Raw genomic sequence first — 24763 nt, forward strand, 5'->3', positions numbered from 1 at the left:
TTGGTCTGTGTATCTATTCTTGTGCCAGTACCATACTGTTTTGATTACTGTAGGTTTGTAATATAGCTTGAAGTGAGGGAGAGTAATATAAGATTTTTTTCTTTATTCTCAAGATTGTTCTGGGTCTTTTGTGGTTCCATATGAATTTTAGGATTCTTTGCTCTAGTTAATTGAAAAATGCTGTCTGCATTTTGATAGGGATTGCATAGAATCTATAACTACTTTGGGCAGGATGGCCATTTTAACAAATTTCTTCCGGACGAGGATTACATGGTACCACTGCAGGGACTTCCTCACTTTCAATGATTCTTTTGTCCACTAGTGAACCCAACTAGGAGTCCAACCCTTATTACAAGGCTGAGTTGATAAACTGGGTTTGACTTCTGCTCATTCACCTAGCAATTACTGAGGCCTCCTGGGTTCCTCCACGCACTGGAGAGGGTTGGGCTGGTCCCCTGGTGGCTGCTCCTGCTCTGGAGCTGAGCCACTGGACCCTTTCCCATCTACCTCTTTTTTTTTTTTCCAGTGAGGCCCTTCTCCCCGCTGGCCTTAGAAGGAAGAGGCGCAGTCTCATTCTCAGGCTCCAGGCATTCTCAGTGGGTAAAGCTGGGAGCCCGGATGCGCAGCAGGTAACAGAATCGGGTGGTGAGCCCCCTGCTCCCTGGCAGACTGGCTGGGGGTACTGGGAGCAAGGCTCGCAGGGAGGGGCGGGGTAAGCGGCTTGGGAACCAGAGCAGGAAGCTTCTGGGTGGGAGGTGGCACCGGTGCCTAGAGGTCTGCAGAGGCCTGCGAAGTCCCTCCATATGTGGAGGGCCCCGCCAACCTCAGGTGGAACCGGGAGGTGGCGGCCACACGCAGGACCCGGTCGGGGGCGCGGGGAGTGGTGGCGCGGACAGCGGGTGCGGGTGGGCGGCCGGGCGGCATGGACCCGGGTCTTCAGCTCAGCCCCGAGCGAGGTAGCCGCCTTTGCCCCTGCAGCCCCAGTTCCGCGCCAGGGCCCCGGCAGCTCTGTCCACTGGTTTCTCCAGCTCCCCGTTTGCCATCTCGGCCTCCTTTTACCGCCCACCCAGCTGCCCTGAGCAACCGGCTTCTCTCCGGCGAGGGGTCTATGCACGTGTGAGCAGCGCCACGGGGAGAGAGGGAGGACCCCAGCCCTGTGGGCCTGGCCAGGGGCACGGAGGGCCGCGGACGAGAGCCGTCTTCCCGCCGAAGTCGCCGGGGATTTGCGGTCCCCGGGGGCCACCTAGTGGTCCATGCGCGTCCTAACACCCGAGGCCGGAGCAAGGACGTCCAGGGTGAGCCTCGTGAGAAAAGGCCGCTCCTGGCGGGGGCAGCTTCAGTGTTTACCTTCTTCCTTCCCCACCGTCTCCTCCTCAAGTGAGCGCGTTCCTTTCTCGGATCTCTGTCCTGGGCATTTTCCGTCCTCCCCCGACAAGGGCCTGACTGTGACACGGAAACCAAACGTCCAGATAGTTTAACATAGACTGGAACCAGAGGCAGGATCCTCATGAAGCTAACGAGACTTAGGCTTTCAGGACATGTAAGATTTGCAAAATAAAGATTTTTTACCCCTGTCTTTCTTAATGACAACCCCACCTCCAATTTATGTGAACTTTCTGCCCCACAAAACGTTGGTGCCCTCGTGGAGCGACTGGAGTTAAGTGTGTATGGGGATTTCAAAAGATGTGGCCGTAAGAGCGGTGCTGGTGAGAGAAGGCAGAGAAGCAACTCGAATGTCCCGATGGGGAAGGAGCATTCAGGGACTGGCTCTAAGGGCAAACACAAAGCTCGCTAAGACCTGAGTGGGTGGGCCTCCCGCTTTCCTCCGTTCCCTGCTTCCAGCCCTCCGCCTGGACCCACTCACTGGGTCTCGCTCTGTCCCCCAGGACTGCCCAGGACTGCGCCCAAAGGAGAGCGCCGAGTTCTAGGCGGTCTGGCCGGCGGCCCGGCCTGGTATGTTTGGTGGTAAGGTGAAGTGGCAGCTTCCCGGCCATCCCAAGCTGCTCTTTCTATTGCGCTGGATACAGAGTAAGTATTTTTACTTTTTTAGAGTCAAAAACAACCTTTGATCAGATTTTTCTATTTGTACTTAACCATGGGATGATTGACATATTCCCTGGGGAGTTAAGAAAAGTTATTGTCATATAGTAAGAAATGCTTGTCGAAATGTTTTGAGAATTTCTTGTTTGGCAATTGTTTCCATTTCTCTTTTTGGAGTTTTAAATGCTTTCTTTCCTTTTTTAAATATTTATCTATTAACTTTAATAAATAAACAGGACAAGTTGAAATCCCTTGTAGTCCTCTTCCTTTTGTCATTCTCTTCTTTCTGCAGATATAACCAGTGTCATGAATTTGGTGTTTATCCTCCTCTAGCTGTTATATTTTCATGTGCATGGACACCAGTAGGCAGCAGTCTGTACTTCTTTTTGGGTTTTTGGAGGTGACGTTGATCGTTTCTTACCGTAAGTGGATTTGTAACTTGCTGCTTTTATAGAACATCTGATTTTGTCAGAAGGTTTCATGTGTCAGCCTGACACATGTCTCTGATTACCAGGGAAACTGAACCTTTTCCCATTTTCCCATTTGTCTCTTGGCTGTTTGGATTTTTCTTTTCTGTGAAGTGCTGATCCATATATATATATGGGGTTAAAGAGACAGAAAGCCAGAATCAGCTCATCCTTTGTAAACTAAAGTCGGTTCCTTTTCCCGGATAAGAGAAAGGAAAAGAAAAAAATGGACAAATAAGTCTTGCCCACACTGCCTTCTGGAGTGTATGTCTTGTCATTATTATTATCATTTAATCTAGAGTTGTGAGCATCACCAATTTTCCGTAACAGTGCTGACTTCCCAGCGTTTTGGCTTCTGTCATGTTCAAATGAAGCCAGGCTGGCTCCTGTGGTTTATCTTGTGGAGTCTTTGCAGGCAGCATTTTTGTGGGTAAATGATTGTGGAGTTAAGACTGTGGACTCAGGGCTTGGTGGCAGCATAGACTACCACAGGGAAATAGGGCCACACAGGTAAGGAAAAGCCTCCTATCGATATTCTTTGTCCAATATCCTATAAAAGAGTCTTTTTTTCTTAAATGTAGTACTTTAATGTACATTGATCCTTTATTATATATCCTCTATATTAGTGCTCTGTTATATATATTTAATGTATTTTCACTCTTAGGCTAGCTTTAATCTGTTTCTTGTATCTTATCAACAGATGTAGTGGTCAATTCAGTGTAGTCCAATTTGTCACTATTTTCCAATGCTATTTTAGCTCTTTTAGAGCATAGGAAGAAATGAACTTTTGGTATTATTTTTGGGATTGCATGAAATTTAATGTTTTAATGTAGCAAAAATGCACTTTAAAACAACGACTGACTTTTATGAACACACAGGTAGATATATACATATATATTTATGCATGCATTTTCAGATAGACCCATCTTCACCATAACTTAGTTTTGCCTATTTGGAACTTCATATAAATGGAATCATGTGGGATGTGTTATTTTGTGTAATGCTGTTTTCATTCATCATAATGATATTATACCATTTAAGAAACCACATGGCTGAGACTGTTACCAGGTTGAGTTTGTTCCCCCAGGTTCTTGTCCCCACCCTAATGAAGAATTGAAATGCAGAGACACAATAGTGAAGCAGAGTGAAAGTTTATTTGAATACACTCCCAGGGAGGAGTGGGCCAGAGTCAAGGGAGACAAAGGCCTTGATCCATTAGGAGGGAGGCCTACATATTGCATTCTGGTTAGGAGGCACCTCTTTGATTGACAAGGTGGGGTTATTTGATTTATAGGTCCATCTATGTAGCCATCCGTCTCAGTGAGCATGTCCTTTCCATGATGAGGTGTGGTTTGGGCAGTTCTTAGTTTTGTTGGATTGTGCCCACATTGGGTTCTGGCTGGGACCAGTTTGGCCTGGTCCTGGTAAGAAAGGAAGTTATCTCCCACCAAGCCTTGTCTTCACATGGGACCCGCTGCCTGGGCAGAGTTTGGGTGGCTTTTTCTTTGACCTTATCTTCTCCTTTACGGACTGCTCATGTCTATTTTTCTACCTAACATTCTTAACAACTATATTGCCCAAATCCTCTCCTAAAATAGTGTCTCCTGTTTTGTAGTTTACAACTAAATGTTGGATTAAGAGTTCTACTTTTGCAAGGCCTGCATTGGTAGCATGATCCTATGTCCTGGTAGGTGTGGGGCTAATCACTTCTGTACCTGTTATAGAAGCATAAGTATTGTTGTGGCCCTCTTTCACGCAGTTATGTCCTGGTTTTGATGATAAATTATATGGCCTCTCTTTCTTGGCCACTATATCTTTGATCACAAAGAGATTAAGCATATCATTTTGAGATAAAGAGTTATCTGCTGTCTGTAGTTTGGTAATCAGATCTTTGGGGCTTCAGTGGGGAGATCCTGATACCTAGAAAATGTGATGATAATTCCATATTGTAGTTTATATATTTACATCAGATTGCTTTTTGCATACCTTATTTTTATTTTTCAATTTCCATTTTTTTACTTTGAAATCTTTACAAACCAAAAAGTTTAATTTTTTAAATGGCTCCAATGATCCAGTAATCCCACTTCTGAGTATATATCGAAAAGAATTGAAATCAGGACCTCAAAGAGATACCTGCATTCCAAATTCATTGCAGCCTCATTCACAATAGCCTGGTTGACAAAGAAACCTCACTCTCCATTGCAGAATGAATGGATAAAGACTATGTCTTTAATAGAAATATTATTCAGCCTTTAAAAAGAAGGAAATCCTGCCATTTGCTATAATAAAGACAGACCTGGAGGGCGTTATGCTAGGTAAAATAAGCCAGACACAGGAAGATAAATATTACATGATACCACTAATATGAGGAATATTAAACAAACTCATAGAGAGTAGAATGGTGATTGCCTGGTGCTAGGGTGAGGAAGAAATGGGGGGTTGTTAAAGAGTGCTAAATTTCAGTTATGCAAGATGAATAAATCCCAGAGATCTGTTGTAGAGCGTATTGCTTACAGTTAACAACACTGTATTCTTTGCTTAAAATTTTGCTCAGGGGATATATCTTATATTAATCACAAAAAATCAATAAAAGGGGCAGGAGGAAACTTTTGGAGGTGATGAATATGTTTATGCATAGATTGTGATGATGGTTTCACTGATGTATACTTATCTCTAAACTCATCAGTTGTGTACATTGAATATGTATGGCAATTATACCTCAGTAAAGTAGTTTAAAAAGAGCTGTATTCGCTGGTCTAATAATATTTCCATATTAATAGTTGAAGATATAATTATCTTGACAGAAATGAAATTTCAGAGACCATAGTAATACAACTTTTTTTTTTCATTTAGAAACTCAAAGAAACCCAATTTCCCTCAGAGAAGTTATATCCAATCTAGACAAGGATCTAGAATTCTAAATCCAGGTGGCATCTTTTGGGAGGATGGCAGGAGAGAGAATTATCTCCACAAGTACTGGGGTTTAGAAGCCTCATCTGTATCACTGTGCCATGAGCTGCAACCCCCACGTTGAATGATGGTCGCCAAAGATGTCCAAGTCCTAATCCCCTGAAACTGTGAGTATGTTACCTTACATGGAAAAAAGGGACTTTTTCTATATGATTAAGTTAACAATCTTGAGAAGAGAAGACCCTGCTGGATTACCTGGAAGGCCCAATGCGATCACAGGGGTCCTTATAAGAGGAAGGCAGTGGAGGCAATCAGGGAGACGTGAAGATGCTATGCTGTTGGGCTTGACATTGAAAGAAGGCATCCTGAGCTAAGGAATGCAGGTGGCCTCCAGAGACTGGAAAAAGACAAGGAAACAGATTCTCCCCCAGAGCCTCCAGGAAGTGCACAGCTCTGCTGACACCTTGATTTAAGACTTCTGACCTCCAGACCTCTCAGATAATAAATTTGTGTTGTTTTAAGCCACTGAGTCTGTGGTAGTTTATCAGTAGCCATAGGAAATGAATCCACCTGGTCAGTTCCTTGATTATCTTCTCTTATGATAGTGTGTCAGTTGTTCCCTTGGCCATTTCTCTCACATTATAGTAACTTCAACCCCTTCAGAGTCTCATTCCAAATCTCCCACTTCTGGCTCTTTCTTGTTTTTCCAACTCATCATCTAAAGTATCCAAACTCCTACAATTTCAACCCCACAAGGGCCTTAATATTTAATCCAATACCTTACCACCCCACCCCCACCCTCGGGTCTTTTCTCCTCTTCCCCCAGTTTATATTCCATGTTTAGTTAGTATATCCACACCCTTGCATAAACCCTCAGCATCCTTGTCCCTCTCTCATCTTGCAGTTGGTGAAACCGCAGTCCTGGTTCCGTCCCTCTGTCTAACCCACACCTGCACCTGCACAAATGAAAATGCCTGAAGAAAACGCCCCACCACGCTCACTCACCTCACCTTGAATTCATGGTCACCAGTTTCAAGTCCTCCTTTTACTTGGCCTCCACAGCATTTGACCCAGTTGGTTACCATCTCCTCCTCAAAATATTTCACTTGGCTGAAAATACTCACACATTTTTGTGACCTTTCTGATGATTCTTCAATTGAATCTTCTCAGCTGATTCCCCTTTACTATCTGCCAATGAATTGAAACATATTAAATGTGACCATCCATAATGATACTACAAAAGAGCTCATAGCCACCAAATAATTATCAGGAAACTGGTAAGCAAAATAAACATTTGTCTTGCTTTTCCTTCACAACCTATAATTTAGGGTAAACGAATTGTTGATAAGGAAATGCTCCTCCTTTTATAAGAAGCCAAACTAATAAAGGTGGGCTGTTAAAATTACAGTATTGCCATTTTGTAATTCCTAATAAAATAAGGAATCTAGGCAATGTCAATCAATGCGTCCTAAAGCCACTAAATTTTACTTTGTAATAAATGTAAAAGTTGTAAATGCCATTTGGGTTCCTCTGTGTAGTTGGCCTGAAACCACTAATCAATTTTAACTTTACCAAAGGGGGACACCTAGACACTGTGTGCCTGTTGAAGTGACACAGTAGGGGTTTGCAGCACCATCTGTAATGTATTCTTGCCAAAATACTCCAACTCAGACCTCAAGCTGATCCAGTTTCACATCTAACTTACAGTTTAGAAAATGGCCCCTTGGGAATATAATTGGTCAAATCTAGAATGTGGGATATTCTCCTGAAAATTATGATACAGTTTCTTAGTAAACGTCAAGTCAAAGAAGGAAAAACTTTTATACATTTAAGGAGAGAAAGAAACAGGAAGACGAGAATTGAGAGATACACTGACTCGCAACCTGGGTTTGCTAGAAAGTATAGGCTGAAGTAAGGACTAAGATGCCAGCAGTTCATTTGGGCTGTGCGAGCTCTGGTGACTGGCGTGGAGAAAGAGGAGAGGAAGACACCAAGCAGTGAGATGGCACTCCAGCTGCCTCTGCCTCACCGAGAGCTGGGAAGACACGGCACAAATGATTCCGCGGGCGGTGCTCTTGGCTCAGGACTTGTCTACCTGGACTTTGAGGAGAAACCATGCCTTGTATAGTCTCCTAAGAAAGAAGAGATAGCGTATTTGTCTGGCTGCCTGGTGTCTCCATGTTTCACTCTGAGGGAAGCAAACTCTCTTGCACTTTGGTTTGTTTCGTTCAGTCTGCCAGGCTTTCCCGGGCGTTAGATCCCGTACTTGCTGGGCCAGTGTTTTACCCAGGACTCACAGCGGCATGCCAGCCAAGCAGAAGAAAGGAGGGGTCATTGAGGGCATGTAAGAAGATGCATACATTTGTATCTTAAAACTGTTTGCCCCTTTCCCACTCAGATCTATTCATACCCTCCAGATATACCCAGTGCCAAACCACAATATGGGCTAACCTTGCCTTCCCTGCCCTTGGGAACAAAGATGTCCTCCCTCTGCCTGTAAGGCGGTGTTCAGATTCAATCAACCACGGATTCTTCTTCAGGGCAGCTAATCTCTATCTCTTAGAAGAGGAGGACAAGAGTTAAGTAACGTTCGAGCGGCCCCTTGCGGCCCGGGCGTGCCCAGCGGGGGCGCAGCGGCGCCGGGCCTGGATGCGCCCCGGGCGAGAGCGGGCGGCTGCGCGCGGAGGAGCCGAGCGGGCCGGCGGCGGGCGAGGGCCGGGCCCTTCTTGCTGAGACTTCGGTATCTCCTCTCTCCTCTGTGTAGTCGGTAGTTTGGGTGGTGAAGTGATGGCTGACAGTGTCAAAATTTTTCTCCGGGACCTTGCCAGGGGAATCAGACTCCCTCTGGGGAATTTGTACCGTGTCAAAGCTAGATGCTCGCAAGAGAGGGGAGCAGCGTCGGAGAAGGGCAAGTAGTGCCCTGGCGCAGAGGGGAACCCAAACCACGGAGAGGGGGCGAGAGAGCGAGCCAGGCATTGTTAGTAGAATTTGTCAGGGCTGCGCATGAAACGGTGGAGTACGCTGGTTCAGTCTCCTCCTGTTTTATGAGTGTTTATTCCTGTGCTTCCGTCAGTAACAGCCCAGATTATTGGTGATCCATCACCACAAGATGTTAGTCGGGCTGGAATTCTTCCTCAGGTCAATTTTCATTGTTTTTCCCCCCTCTTTGTGCTTAACAAAGTTGTAAATGCCATTTGGTTTCATGATATAGCTGATCTGGCACTTGAGGTGTCAGGGAGGAAGCCTCACCTATCCCCTAGCGTCAGCAAAATAATTGCTGACAGGCTCTTCAGCCTTTTGCTGCAGGCTCTTTTCCTCATTCAGGGGATGTTTTTGAGTCTCTTTCCCATCCATCTTGTTGCACAGCTGGTTAGTCTCCTGCATATGTCCCTTCTCTACTCACTATACTGTTCTGAATGTTGTTGGCTCAATAAAGGAATCGAAATGCACCAGAGGTTGTCAAACATAGAAAGGAACCGGCCTTACTAGGTTGGACTGGTTTGCCCTTGGCTTCCCTCACAGCAATGCAGTCCTCACACAGTATCATGGCTGCTCTTCTCTATCCTCTTCCCTTTATTCATCATCAGCACCAACGAAGCGAAACCCATGGCAAAGCATATCTTTTCCAGTTGTGCCTCTTCTCTTTGGTGGTTTTCTTAAGTAACAGACTTTTCCACAAGACGGCCTACCTGAAGTCTGCCCTGGGGAACTCAGCCTCTGCAGAGAGTTCCCTTCCCTGCATCCACTGGAGACTGCTGCAGGCCACTGAGTCTCCTTTCACCCCGAGGGGGTGGGTGGGATTGGAAGGAGGCTGTGGCAGCTCTTTTCCTTGTCCCCTCCTTCACCAGGGAGGGCAGGACCCACTCTGCCAAGGGCCCTCTACATATTCCCTTCTCTCTGGGAACTGGCATTTTATCTCTGGTGCGTGTGTAAGGCAGAATCTTCCTGACATCAGTAGGGGGATTTTTAACACTGATGAGTCTGGAAGGACCACAGGTTTTTCTCAGCTCTTTTCTAGCATTTCTCGGACCCTGTGTCTGGACTGATTTGAATACTTTTTCTCCCTGGGCCATTTACCCTCCCTCGTCCCCTTCCTGCCTTCCACCACCCTTGGATGAAAGTTTTGTGATTCTAGATGTTGTATTTTGTGGACCTGTCACTTCTGCTGTTTTCCTGTGAAGCACACACATTAGATGTGGGGGGTAAAGAAGTATCTCAGTTGCTCCTGGCCACTCCCGTCTTAGCCATCACTGTCCTGTTTCTTGCATCTCAGGTTAGATTTGGGGGGCTCTCTTGCTCTACTGCAAAAAACAACCCTGAAGAGATGGGACAGGAAGACCTCACAGCCAGATCTGCTGTTTTGAGGCGTGATTTTCTCTCTTCCCTTTGAAAGGGGGAAAGAAGCTTTTTTCACTGGTTCATTAAAGTTCCCCAACTAGAGGCAGGTACCAATATTGGACAAGCTCCACTGCAACCCAGAATGCTCAGAGAACCTGAACTTTTAAACTCTGGAGGTCTGAAATCTACTGTGGGCCGCTGCCAGGTCTGTCTGGTATTTCAAAGGAATATTGTTTGCTGCAAATAGGAACCGAAGGGGTAAACTTATTAAATCCATGAAACCCATGAAAAACAAAACAAAATCAAACAAAAGACAAGGAACATTCGTCCCTTCTGTGGCTGCTCTCAAGGCGGTCAAAAGGCTTCTCAGGGATGCCACCAGGTGGAGCTATTGGCCAGCATGGCTCCCTCAGGGCCTCATGTTGACAGCTTGTTTATGTGATTCTCTTAAGACCTGTGTCGCCATTTGATTTCTCTGCAGATTGAATTCTACTTTGGCGATTCTTGTGTTGGCAGTGGGTATTTTGTGTTATGTGAGTCTTTCTGATGCAGGCTCAGCAATTATTGCTCACGTGTACACATTAATTGCTGCAGGGGAAATATAATTAAAAACATAATCTTTTCCAGGCTAGAAAACCTCTCCACAAAGGTAGAAAAGAAAGAAAACCATTTTATTATTGAGTAAGCATTAAACTACAATTTGATGAGCATCACAGGCAAACACAGCAAGAAAGCTCACCCTTTTATGTAGCCAAGCAGATACAACCCATTCATACACATTCTGTAGATGAACAATAACTAGTCCTCGAGTAAGAGAGCTTAACACCATTTGTCACATGCAGTTAATCCTAAACTCACCTGGTAATTGGATGAACATCTGGGCTGGCTAATTGGCTTTACCCAAAGGAAAAACAAACGTCACATGTTGTTTTGACAATCAGTTTTACAATTTAAAGCAAGGCACCCACTGAAGTTGGGCTCCTGCCTTCCCACAGAGTCTGTGGCTCTGTATGCCTCGTTTACATTTCAAAGAGATGGCCCCAGATCCCTGAGAAGGCCATTCCTGACTCTATTTAGTCTAAAACCCAGACACCCACTTTATAGTCACTGGCTTGCTCTTGAGCCACTGCCCAGAGCCCTGGCCCTTTCCCCGGTGCCGTGGCACCCCGATGCCCCTCCCAGGTCCTCTGCAGAAGGCCTCTTTCCAGCCATCTTCTCATCTTAGGGCCTTCAGGACACAGCCAGGCAGCAGGCTTGTGTCCCTAGTAAGTGTCTTGGTGCCTTCTGGACATTGTACCCTCTGGACTGGATCTGCATCCCCAACCTCCAGGCCCTCAGCACCTGCCTCATACTGAAGGACTGCTTTAGCCTCTCAGGAACCCCCTTCTCTTGCCCCTTTATACCTTTCCATTCTATTGACCCTCATGTCTCTTCCTTCCCAATGTGGAAACTGACTGAGCTGGCAATGGGGATAGAGGTGCTGTGTTAAAGCTTAATAGTCTATTTCAGGGAGAAATATAACCCTGAAACCCTAGTTAAATCTTGGTAATATTTCCTTTAGAATCAATGTGAAAAGCAGTATCCTGAGTTATCTTCTAAGTTACTAACAGTTGTGCTTTTAAGATATGTAGTCATTACCCAAGTAATATTTGTTCGTTGTAAAATGAGAAAGTATGCTTAGAGGAAAAGGAATATTCACATATAATGTACTCACCTGGGCTCAGTGGTTTCCAAAGCTGTTTGTTGATTTTTGAATGGCGATCTTAAGAATACATGTTTATGATCTGTAATCCAGAACTACTGAGTCAAAGTTTCTAAGGGTGAGGCCTGAGAATCTGTATTTTAAAAATTTCTGAGGCAGCAAGCTCACTAATTTGAAACCACAAATTTAAACAGGACCACTGTTAACATTTGGTAATGCCTGGGTTTTTCTCTGTTTGCAAATAATTTTGTTTATTTTTATAAACATTTGGATAATAGCACATGTCTAAGGTTGGCTCTGACCTTAACAACTTCTCACTCAGGGGTGTCTGATAACTTTATTATCTTTAATTTCATTTGTAAGTTAAGGGCTCTCTCCCTTAACAACTCTAGGAAGAAAAGGCCCAGGAATGTCTTCATTAGCTTGTCTTTCATGATGTGCCAAGGGAGTAAGGTACTTAAATTTGATCTGATTTGATCTGACTCAGTTCTTTGAATTATATGGGTTGGAGTCAGCACTACTTGAAGCACATGAAATTGTTTCCCCATGAGAAAAGGAAGTTTATTAGCAGATGAAAGAGGGGGAAAACATACGCTGATCAGATGAAAACAACAGATAGGCAACACCCCCTCCATAGTTCTGCTTCCTGCTGTTTTCACTTAATATTGTATACTCATCACTTTTTCTTCTGTGAAAATCTGACATTTTATTACTACATAATAAAGTTCCAGCAGATATGAGCATCACTGGCCAACGGCAGGGACCTACCTCAGTTATGCTTTGTTACATGAACTCTACCTCCTTCTTTTCTCACTCTTCGCACTTGCGCCGTCCTGCTGCATGGTATAGACTCTCAGACAAACTCCTGGTGCCAAGTGATTAACTCAGGGTCTGATTTCAAGGGAATACTAAATAAATTGGCATTATTCAATAATTATGTGGTGATCATCCTGTTGAATTAAACAGTGAGGTCTCAGAAAAGACTAAGGATTCTTTGCTATCCTGAGTTAACGAACAATTCAATCAAGAATTTGAAGGTCTCATTGGTTTTATTAAGTGATTCACGAATATGGTTGTATCCTCTCCAGCAAGTAAAGAGTGCACCTACGTGCTACAGAAAAGAAAGGTTTTTAAAGGCAAAGAGCATTAAAAAAAGAAAGGAATGCATTAGCAAGAAATGCACTGTTTAGATATGATTGTCCATGGAAGAGGGAAGGGTTTCCCAGGGGATTACCTCCAGGAAATTTCAGTTTGGCTGGTTAAATGTTACATTCCTGAGGGGGTTGAAACTGCAGTTAGGTTGGGTATTAAATCTTGATTTGTTGGAACCCTAACCTTTAAGTGATCCCATTCTGGTCCTGCAATTTTCTTGATTTTTTAAAATTTTATTTTCATTTAAATACCTGTGAAGTATGGGGGCATCTTATACGTACCCTCTCTCATTGTGTTTCTGAATTAAAGGAACAATCACTTCCTTATTTCCTTTACTGAATATATTACAACAAGCTACATAATAAGTGCTAATCAAAAATGTTGCTTCCTAGATAGTTTTCTAAGCTCTATATTTTGAATTATCCCAAGAATTTGTCCTCCAAGAAAAAGAGAGTTGTTAAGAGAGTAGGTCAGCAGTGGAGACATGTGTGTCTTCTCTCCCAGGAAATCAAGGCCTGTAGCTGGTTTGGCAGGTCAGAGCCATTAAGGAATCTGATGCTGTCATTTCGGCAGGAAGGGTTTACACTGACTGCAGTCCTCTTGGGCCCAGATGTGGAACATGCCACAGCTACTATTCAGGACAATTTCCAACTTGTCAATTCTAATAAACAAAGTACAAAGAACAGTCTGACGTCTCCTGGTCTGGCCATGTACCAATCCCAACCACCTAATGCCAAATCCAATTGCTGGGGATGTGGCTTCAAATCAAATGTAAATTACCCTGGGCCTATGGCAGGAGGGGCTGTAGGCATGTGCTCCATCAGTGCCCTTCATCCTCTGTGTACATATTTTTTACAAGTTATGTAATAGAAATCTACATGAGAAATTTCTGAGCAAATCAACATGTTATCACTATTTAAAATTGCTATGCTCATTTCTTTTAAAAAATTTTTTGCTTTTTTTTTGTTATGCTTATTTCTAAACTCATTGTTAAATGTGTTTATTATGTACAGCTTTTTGTCTGTAAAATTTTGAAAAAATAAAATCACTATAAAAACAGGAAGATGTCCATTTACTTACATAGAGATAGGATAGTTTTAGGTTGAGATTTTTATCCTCATTAAAATTCTCACATTCAAAAAGAATGCTAATCAGGCTCCCAGTCCAGCTGTCTGTTAAAACATTTGTGTACAACTTAATCGAAAGCACAAGCTTATTGTGACTCAATATATATTAAAAAGTTAAGACAAAATGCTAATACTATTATTTAAATGCTAATATTTAATATTTTAATAATATTTAAACACTGAATATTTTGACAAAGTAAAAAATACTTCCATCAAGTATGGAACCATTCTAATTTATGTTTGGATTTTTCACACATTGGATTTTTCAGGCAAATCACCAATTGTGTATATAACTAAAGTGAATTGACATAATTTTAGCTGAAAAAACCCCCCACAAAAATCCTGAAGAGTCTAGTAATTACGTACTTGCAGCATTAGAGCAGGTGGATAAAGATGCAGTGTTTTTGAAACACAATCTTAAAGAAATTTCTCAGACTTTCATTACTACTTTCAAGGAAGCTTGAATACAAGAAGACCCCAGAGTAAGAGCTGCTTAGGTCATTCTGTTTCTCGGAACTCTGGGTCAAATCAAGTTGGTGTAAGTCAAGCCTAGGGCCCTGGTAATCCATATTATCTCTCTTCCAATGCCCAACTATCTGGTGATCTAAAGATCATAAAGCAGTCTCAGAGAAGAGGCCCTTGACCCCTGGGAGGTGAGTTCATGGCCAAGTCCATACTGGAGGTAACTCCTTTATCAGTGGATTCTGCAGGGAAAATATCTGATTAGCATTTCTAGACTGGCGTTTCCCATTGCCAGGTCAGAGTTAGCTTTCTGTTGCCTGTGCTGGGGCCTGATCTTAAGCTGCTGGTAGAGCACAAGCAAGCTTTTCTTCATACTCTAAGCCAGAGAAAGTTTAGTCTTTCTGATTTCCGCTCTACCCTCCCCCAGTTCCTCCCCCATTCCTCACACCCCTGCCCCCTCTCTGCCCACCGCACACACATGCTTACCTCTCTCCAGTAAAGAGAAGAGGAAAGCCCTGAATATATATCCCTTCTCAACTTGTCAATGATCTCTCTCTCCACAGACAGACACACAGACCCACCCACCCACACACACACACACACACACACACTCATGCATGCATGCACACACTGTACTTAGGAGCAGGAAAATGGTCCTGAGGACACGGTTCACCAAGCACAGGTCTTCTGGGTGCTTTTTCATTTTTGATATCTAATGATTCCAGATGTGGGTTATCTTGTAGAAGAGCTACATACCAGGACAAATACCCTCTCTTCTCTATCCTCTCTTCTTTCTCAGTGAGAGGGCTAAATGCTAAATTCACAATTTTTAGAGTGAAGCCAGGTTCTCTCTTTCTAGATCTAACACTCAAGAGTTTTAAGTAGTTGGCTTTGCTCATTAAAATAAAATCTATGAGATTTTTTTTCTCCTTTCAGTTCTCCCTGTAGAAAACATCCAACAGAGGGTTTTCTTTTCTTTTTTGCATTTGAGGTAGTTAAACTTAGGATTACAGTAATTAAAAAGAAAGTGTGGCTATGTATCTTGGTCAGTAGAGCAGCACCTGGAATTCCTGCCTAAAAACTGTGAGTGGGACAGAGACTATTTTGTTTCAGCAGCCCTTGTTTTTGTTTTAACTCCATGGCTGTTGCCAAAGGGTAGTTGCTATAATTTGGTATTGAATAATTTCAGGTTTGATTTTCTTCCTCTTGTCACTCTTTTTTTTTTTCAGTTTGGAGTCATTGTATGAGGATTTTTAGGCCCTTACTGTCCCAGCAAAGACACTGCATCCCAGGGATTCTACTTCCATCCCAGGGACTGCTCTGCGGCACCGTGTTGTCACTTCTGGGCCCCTTTTACTGACTCTCAGCCCCTATTTAGAAGGTTAAGTGCTTGAGAGAGAATTTTATAAGACAGCCAAGAGGGACTTGAAGGTTTGAGGTCTGTTTTCCTCTGGCCTTGACCCAGCCTCCCCATATGATTTTGAGTTTAGCAGACCTCAGACAGAATTATCAAAGGAGTGACGCCAAGTGGCTTTCGCTTTCTCCTCCTCAGTGGGATCATCTTTCTCAAGGTGCCTGGACCTCCAACCTTTCTCTGGCATTAGGAAGTTCAGCGACCGACCACAGCCTCAAAGCAGGCAGCATGGAGCACCTGTGGCACAGGCGGCACGCACTAGCTGTGTTGTGTGCTCTCTCATGTCATCCTGAAGGCAATGTATACAGATTGTTACTTCAATTTATGGATGATGAGGCCGTCTACAACTCCCCCAGTAGAACTTTTTCTTAGAGCCTGTGTCCCACGTCTATGGGCCTCTCTCGGAATGCTCCCAAAAGAGTGAAAGCTACCATTTGCTGAAGATCTGTTTTAAGTCCCAGGCTCTTTAGTAGCAGCCTTAAATAGATTGTCTAACTTGATTTACTCCTCACCAGGTACTACTAGTGAGCATTTACCCCATTTGCTTATGAGAAATTTGTGGCTCAGAGAGTTTGAGTTGTCCAGTCACCTGGCTGTAAAAGGCAGAGAAGGTATTTAAACCTAGTTTTATACTGATTGAAAGTAAAACATCACCTTTCTGAAGCTATTTGTCATGACCTTGCTTTCTTATCTAAAAATGAATACACGCATTCTGATCAGTTTCAGTGTATAATGAGGGCCTCGAAAAGAACATTTGAGCTCGTGATCATCCCAAATGAACTGGGAGACATGTTTAATGAACCCATATTTCACACTGAGCTCTTGTTCCATCTGCCCATGCTTCTGCCTGGGAGATACTGTAGGAAGAAGACACATGGTGAAGTAAGTCATCCCGATCGGGCTGCTCTGACTGTTGTATTGCATTTTGTTTTCCTGTGAGGTGTGAACAATGGAAAGCGGCAAATTAGGAAGTGCTTTGAGGATTTTCCTGCTCTCCACATCACTGTTTTATGTGGAATTTTAGCATCTGTAATTACTAATTTGTCAAATACTCTTTCTTTCCTGTTCTTTTTCTTGCTTGAGCAAGGTAAGAGGCATAATTTTCGTATTTGCCTCACCTGGCAGATTCAAAGCGTACCTTTTGCGTGCTTGGCAGTGGGGCACCATGTGATTGCCTTTAACTTTTTTCTCCGCTTTAAAAATAGGCTTTGCAAATGAAGGTAATTAACCCAAATGGAACCTCTGATGGGTGGGGTTTCTGGCTGGGAAGGTTTTCTGATTCCTCGGATATCATGCACCAGGTGGACACCCATCTGCTCCTGGAGTGAGTACTGAGTGGAAGGTGCAGGAGGAGAGCCCACGGGGCCCCCAGGGGAAGAGGAGGGGGCAAGTCCAGGGATGCTGGGACCCCCCAACCCCACTCAGTTATCTTTTGGATTACACATGAGGCAGGTGCCCAGGCCCCAAGGGGTTGCAAATTAATGGTTGGGTGGGTAGTCTATGCACCACGATTGCTTTCCGTGGACTGACTCCTGGCTTCCTATTGTCACAGGTGGGGACCTGAGCCCACCCACTTCCTGTTTTCAGCCTGACCCAGGCTGTGCTTCCTCCTTGTCCCTGTGGCCTGAAGAAGGGGAAGCTCAGAAAGAGGAACAGTGATTCCCCACAGGAAATAGGAGCCGTGTTGAGTCAGGGGGCTTAGGTGGTTGGCTCAGCACTTCTCATGGGGCAGGGTGTGGACATTTTAAAGGCAGATTTTGGATCTCAAATGTTTGGGAATGTGGGGGCAGAAGAAAGGGTATAAGAGAAGAGAGGAAAACCATCAGACCAATAGGATCTGGCGGAAGAAATCATAGCATTGAATTAGGGGACCTGTACCCCAGACCCAGTGAATGTGGCAGAATAGGTGACAGCTGTCCCCATACACTGGTCCGTCATGGTGCCTTCAGATCAGATGAGAGGTTTTTATTTTAATTTTATACCAAGATACTAACTTCAGATTTGTTACTCTTCCAATGCATGAAATACTCAGATTCTCTAAGTCATTTTTGCTGCTTGTTCATTTCTGGGCACCTTTTAGCATGGGTAGGGAGAAAGGTCATGGACACATCAGAGCCCACATGTACTTACTGTTACCAAACCAGTGATACAAACCCAGGTGGGCACGGGCAAACTGTGTCTCCTCCTATGTAAGTGTGGGAGAAAACACCTGCCTTGTCTTCTAAGCCTGTTGTGAGGATTAAATTGGTTAATTGATTTTCATTGACTTTTTTACACAGATATTTATGAAAGGCTTACTCCATGTTCACCCTCCTCCAGCCTTTGGGGGTTCTCAGGGAACAAGATGGATGGTGACCCAGATGCCAGGGCACTTATATTCCATAGTGCATCAGTGGTTTTCAGCCTTAAAAAAAAATTTTTTTTTTAATTGGGTGACACTTTGTTCATTTATAATCTTATTTAGAAACCTAATATGTAAAACAAATAAAGAGGAAATAAGAGCTGGACTAATGTTCTTCTTGCTTATTGCAGCCCCAACTTCCCAGGTGAACTTGGGAGCACTTTTTGAGAGCTACCTCAAGACACTTCTTCACACATGCAAGGGTGCAGATCGCGAATTCCATGGCTCCCAGATTTGCAAAATCTCTGTGTCACAGACGCTGTTGGTACCTGCCCAGACCAGCTCTGTGGGCTGGAGCCCCTGCACCATCCCCGCTGCTGGGAGCGTTGGCCACCAGCAGCTCAAAGCCTACTGCTCATCCAGAGCTTTGTCCCTGGCTTTCTGACTCTCGTTGCCCTGGAAGCTAAGGGCTCCTCCTTCTCTTGCCTCTAGGAGGAGCAACTCTGTGGTGCCCTCATGCTTCAGAGCTTTGAGCTCTCAACTGCACTGAGCCCTCATCCATGCCCAGCTTCTTTTTCCTGCCTCCCTCTCTCCATGCCTGTGTAAGAGAACCCTCTCTCTACCAACCTTTTATGCAAGAATCCCTCTCTCTTGCTTCCAGGGAACCCACCTAAGACAATTGTACTTATCATTTGTTTCTTATGATTCATATATAGCACAGATACACAGGAGCACAGGCTGATGGCAAACTGAAGGAAACGGGTGAATGGACAACATGTGACACAGTTCCAGGATGCCATTTCAATCAATATTCACTGTTACATCCCAATGCCAAGATGCCCCATGATATGTTAATGCTCTTTTAACTATACAGTACCAGCAAATGCCAGTACTTTTTGTGTGTGTATGTGTGACCAGGAGAGAGAGGATCAGGAATAGAGGACCTGCCTTTGGGGCACTGATTGCACTTCCCCACCTTTCAGCAAAGTTCAGATAACTTGGAGGGCAGATGTACTAATTTCAGAACGCGTCTGGATTTGTAGTGACTTGGAGACAGCATCATTTTGTCCTGACAACAAGGACAGAATAGGACTCTTTGGGACCAAACAGGGTGAGTTGCAAAGCATTAGAAAAATGTGCCATTTCTGTTAAAAAAAATCTACTCTAATACTTGAAAATTTGTTGGTTAACACTTGTATTTCAGTTTCATGGGCAAGGCAGAAACTCAGGAAAAGATAATAATTTCATCTTTCATAGAATATTTTTAAATAATTTCAGTGAAGATTGCGTGTGGGTAGGCTTTTGTTCTGAACTCAGTGTTATTCATGTTGCAGCAGAAAATGGTGGTGATGTGTGCCACTTGTACTTTCTCAACTCTTGAGGTTGAGGAAGATCATGTGCGTAGGCAAGAATGGTTTTGAGCACAGCATTTAGCTGAAGCTGGAATCCCTCTTGATCTCATTTTTCTGAGCTATCTTGGAGGGAAAGTGCGAGTGTGTGTATGTGTATGTGACTGTGTGTACAGGCGTGGGTATGGGTCTGTGAATGTGTGAAGTATGTGTGTACGTCTATGAGTGTGTGTCTGGGTGAGAGTGTGTATGTATGTGTAAAGAGCAGGAGCCACCAAAATGCAGGAAAGACTGTGGAGTCTCAGGGGTTTCTCTGAGAGTGTGGAGCAAACCACCAGGGCTGCTCTTTTGGATGAGAAGTAAGCATCCTGGGTATAAGCATTGTGTACATGTGTGTGGAAGATTTGTGGAGGATTTTGCATACAAGCTAGCAAATTACAGAGCTGGGATTCAAGGTGAAGTCTGCTTTTCAAGTGCCATGGTCTTGGAAAGAGTGTCACCTCTGAGTCAGTTTTCATCCCAATATGGTCAGTCATGTATTTTCCTGTTATATCATGTTGAAGAAAAGTTATGCAAAATTACATATATATTTATGTGCATCCTCATTGATTAGGATCCTAGTCATAAAACACGTGCAACAGAATTTTTTCAAAAGGGGTTGAGAGAACAGTTTAATAGAGAGTATTTTTAAATGCAGTGTCACGATAGAAGGAAACTTTTAACAAAGGCTGCCAAGGCACCCGGAGGCTAGTAGCAGAGGCTTTACCTCTAGGCCAGAAGGGCAAAGGAAGAGATAATCACCTGAGATTTAGTGAGAGCCACAGCCAGAGGAGAGCTGCCTGATGGCCATTTCGGCCTTCAGCAGAGGCACATAGCCTAACCTAAGCCTGGTGGGAAGGGGCTCTGTTTGCTGCTTCCTCCCTCCCTTCAATTTCCTGCCAATGCTCTCCATTGGCTGCATCCAATCAGAAGCCCAAGGCAAGGAACCCCTCGTCTTGCAGGCACACGGCAGGGTAGGGAAAGGAGAAAGGGAAGAGAAGATCTAGAAGGGCTGCAGATACAAAATTGGCAAGCCACAGCCCCTTCTGGAAGAATGCAAGTCAGTAACTCCAACAGAGTGAGATAAACACTAGAGCTGGCTTTGGTGTAGATGACTCATACATAGTCTAGATAATGATTGTCTTGTGACAGAGATCAAATTACAGCTCAAAAACAATCTAGAAGTTGGAATTCTTGCACAGAATGTGGGTTTTATGCTTTCATGCAACAGTAGTAGCCTCTGCACCAAAAATCTGTTATTGATATGCAGTACCTTTCTACTTTCTTATCTCTTCTTCTCATAGGATCCTGGTAGGGAGATGCAGACACCCACCTTAGATATTCAGCAACTTGGTTTCCTTGTCCGTATAAACTATTTTGCTAATAGCATTAAGAGGTGTCCACAGTGACACAGTAGTTAGAGGGAGGAACATCTGTCCCACTCCACCTCCACCCCAGTGCCATGTCCACTCAGTGTCCTGTGACCTCAGAGGGGACAAAACAACTGGCAACAATGAGACACGATAAACCGTGGAACAATATAGTACCTGACATTAGCTACTTAAGTTGTCAAACCTGTTGCAGCTCTATGTGTTTGGCCACAGAGTAAACATCATGTGTGTGTATGTGTGTGATTTTAAACTCTGAAAACAAAGATGAACTATATGGGTGGTGTAAATCACTCCTGCGTTAGGTTATCCCTCTTCTCTGCCAGTTAGTCTCATTATGGTGGGAGTAGATGTGGAGGGGGTTGCACACTGCAGCCTAAGATGAGGGCGGCAGGGCTCCTGTCACTGGAGCGTTGGTGGCCCCTTCTGAAAAGATTTGTTGACTTTTGTAACTGTGAGCCACTAGGAGGGCAAAACATAGTATAAAGACTGCAAGACTCCATCATTCTGACTTAATTGTTCTAAGAACCGAACAGGGAAGCATTTCACTGAGATAGAAAGGAAGTGGTTAATCCACCCTCCCTGCGAATCAGTTCTTAAAGATAAAGGGAAAGAAAGTGAGGCGGTTTTAATGGACAATGAGTCCGGTCAGCCTGACTGTGCTTTGCAGCTGTGCACTGCAGAAGAGCGCTCGGCCTTCATGAGAGGAAGGAGGGGCAGAGTGGGCAACGACACCACACATTGTTAAAGGAGCAAGTGCGCATGCTCGGGCACACGGGTCGTGGTGACAGCGGATCCCGGCGCAGACGGTGAGGCTGCCCAGCTGCCCTGCCCGGCGCCGGCGCTGGGTGTGGGGGGCGCTGGGGCCCCTCCCTGTCACCCCGCATGGCCGGAATGAGGTACTCTGTGTCCCTGAGGAAAAGGGTTCAAGAACCCGCCTGTGGCTTATCTTCTGAGGTTCCTTACCAAGTAATCAGAGTCAGCACGTTAATAGTTCCAGTGTTGCTGATGGTAAAACTGGATGGAAGAAGGCTGTCTGGATTAAATACCAAACCAGATTCCTTATCTTTTCTGCTCAGAACTAAGTTAACCCATTAAGCTGCTGAGAGTTGGAATAGCCTATGGAGATGTGGCGGAGGGAGGCCCTGCCTCTGGGTCCGGGCAGGAGAGCGGGAGAGCAGGCCCGGGGAGGGGAAGCGTGGCACGTGGGGGTCTGCCCACCGTCCTCGGTGCACGACCACCCACCTCTGGAATAGAGGCATGGACACCCTCCTTTCCCTGTTTTTTTCCTTTTGAAGCAGCACACACACCACTCTACGAGGTGGGCCAGATCGTAGTGTGTATGTACCTAGGGTAAGTCACTTAACTTCCTGGTTCTCTCATCTGTAAACAAGAAATGGTAACATTCCTTAGGCCTTCTGAAGATTCTTTGAGATAATCCACTGAAAACACTTAGAAACTGTGTGTCTAGCAAACAGTAGATTCTCAGCAAATGCTGACAAACTCATTGTTTCTCCAGCTGATAACCGCTTTGGGTTTCCCCAAGGTCCTGTGATCCCTGACTTGGAAAGGAGGGAGGCAGTGTGTACAGGCAGCTAACTGGGAAGCGGGGAAAGAATTTGTCAGTAGAATCCTCTCCTTTCCAGAAATGCCTGAAGATGCTGAGGTCAGTGGCAACAGCTGATTAGGAGACCACCCTGTTAGCATCGAGGATCTAATGATATGGGACTCTGGCTTCAATGTATGCTGTTGATTGTGCCACACAGAGTGGTACTCAGGCCTACAGATCTGTAGTGGGTGACAGGTAAGAAAGAAATTACTCATCCAATGTGAAGAGAAGTATACATAATGAATAGGAGTGAAAGGGGAGCGGATAGCTACAGAAGGTTAGCATTAGCACCAAAACTATTGACTTGAACAGAAAATTCATGTTGACCTGAAATGAGGAAGCCATAGAAATGACTTTACTTCCCCCAGTAGAACTGGGAACTTGAGCAAAGGGAAACTGGAAAGAGCAGGGAGAGTTTGAGATGGAAAGGGTTATGGCCAGAGATCAGGCAGAGAAATCACTGCTATCGTTTTCACCATCAATAGCAAATATTTACTAAATCTAGACAATGTTTATCACATAAGCAATACAGCTCTGGAAATTGAAAGTAGATTATTTACATGGAATAACTCTACTTGGACGGTCAGCTTACTATCATTTTCCAGGTTATAGCAAAATAATTTATTTCTAAGTCACTGATGGAGAGGATATGCATGATGTGTCCACACTGAGAGACGTGCATAGAAGGAATAGGGTAAAGGTTACAAGGTTAAGGTCTTAGGCCCTGACATGAAATTCTCCTTATTTTGTCTGGGAAAGATAGTGCAATGTATTCACCAAACCGTATTGTTAAAAAACGAAACTCAACCAAGTAAGTCTGAAGATCTAGTTGACTTTATTAAATGATTCATGAATTGGTCAGCATTTCCTCCAGCAAGTGGAGATGCTCCATTGAACTGCAAAAAAGCAAAGGTTTTTAAAAGGTAGAGAGAGAGCAGAGCAAAGGAAATTATTAGCAGAGAATACATTGTTTTAGGTAAGGTCACTCTCCTCAGGGGAACAGAAGGAGTTATCAGTAAATTTTCTAGTGCTAACCAGAAATTCCCTGTTGACTGATGAAAGGTTACACTGGGGAGGGGGGTAGAGTTTGCTGAGACTGCAGTTAGGTTGGGTATTAAGTCTGGCTTTGCTGACAGAGGGCCATCAGAATGAGTGACTCCACCTTTGGGCCTGTGGTTCTCTTTGTGATAGTATGCATTCAATTCCTGAGCACACAAGAAGAGCACATTTCCCAGTGCCCCTGCATCTAGGCGGAGGACCATCTGACTAGTTTTCCCCAACAGAATACTAGTAGAAGTGACCCAAGCCACTAACATTTCCTGGTCTTCTGCTCTCTCCCTCTCCTTTCCAGGAGGCAAAGCCATAGATGGAAGGAGCCTGGAGTCTCTGAGGCCAAACCTTGGAAAAGTCCACCAGGGAGAGCCACCCAGCCAGCATCAGAATGTGAAGTGGACTAGACATAAAACAGTTGTCTTAAGCCACTGAAATTTCAGGGTTGTTTTTGTTGCAGAAGCTCGCATTAATGACCTGGACTAGGACGGCCTCAGAATGCAAAATGACCCATGCAGAAATCCTATTATTAGAGTAGCCATGGCATTTCACAGCAATGATGATTTCTTTTGTCTTAAGATTTTGGGAGGTTCCTGTTAAAGTGCAAATATAGATGTATAATATATTAAATTATCAAAATTCATGATGACATTTGCTGAAGTCAGAGAGAGATGGAAATGCATAGATTCATTCATTCATTCAGTATTGAATATGCACCTATTATGTGCTAAGTGATGGGCTAGATGCTAAAAGTGCTGCCAGTTTTCTGATTGGTAGTTTGTGAAGGGCTTGTCTAGTGAGGTAGAGATTTTTTAGATCTAAATGAGAAATTTCAATTTCTGATGTGTCTCCTCCCTGGATTTTATTCTTCAGTTACACCCAGGAAGGACAAGGAAAGAAGTCCAAAATAGGAGCATGTGGACTCTGCTGTTGTGGCTTATGTGGAGACAGTTCTTTGGTTGAGGGGCCCTGGGCTGGGAGGGTGAGAATAAGGGATGTTTATGCACTGAGCTGCGTGGGCAGGAGAGGACCCTTACTCATTTATGTTAAGATAGGTAAGATAGCAACAAGGAGGACTTGGAGCCTGGGATTCCTTGGATTTGGGATCTGTTAGCAGGTCTTGATGCCTAACAATGATCATTGTGTATTCAAACAAATAAAAACAATGTGATTTCTCCCACCTATAGAGAGATGTACTTTGGAATTCTTTCAGCTATCTTAGTATGATGGAGATTCTGAATATTGGGGTAAGTGATGAAAACAGAATTTTAAAATATGATGTGAACAAATTCCATATTTATAGAAAGAGAAAATCACCTTGATGTAGACATTTGTTTCACTTTTTATGGATGAAATCACTTGAGTGGCTTCCTCA

General features: G+C 44.1%; 1 long non-coding RNA gene and 1 pseudogene across 1 annotated transcript; both read left to right on the top strand.

Moving 5' to 3' along the window:
- The first annotated feature begins 8171 nt into the window (after nt 1-8171).
- LOC118925195 (etoposide-induced protein 2.4 homolog) lies at nt 8172-9186 on the top strand (annotated as a pseudogene).
- Nucleotides 9187-21513: 12327 nt separating this feature from the next.
- On the top strand, nt 21514-24562 carry LOC118925194 (uncharacterized). The gene is made up of 4 exons (XR_005029950.2): nt 21514-21628; nt 22028-22082; nt 22376-22533; nt 23690-24562. It is a non-coding gene; the product is annotated as an uncharacterized LOC118925194 (long non-coding RNA).
- The last annotated feature ends 201 nt before the right edge of the window (nt 24563-24763 follow it).

This window comes from Manis pentadactyla, chromosome 2, assembly GCF_030020395.1.
Source record: "Manis pentadactyla isolate mManPen7 chromosome 2, mManPen7.hap1, whole genome shotgun sequence".
Taxonomy (NCBI): domain Eukaryota; kingdom Metazoa; phylum Chordata; class Mammalia; order Pholidota; family Manidae; genus Manis; species Manis pentadactyla.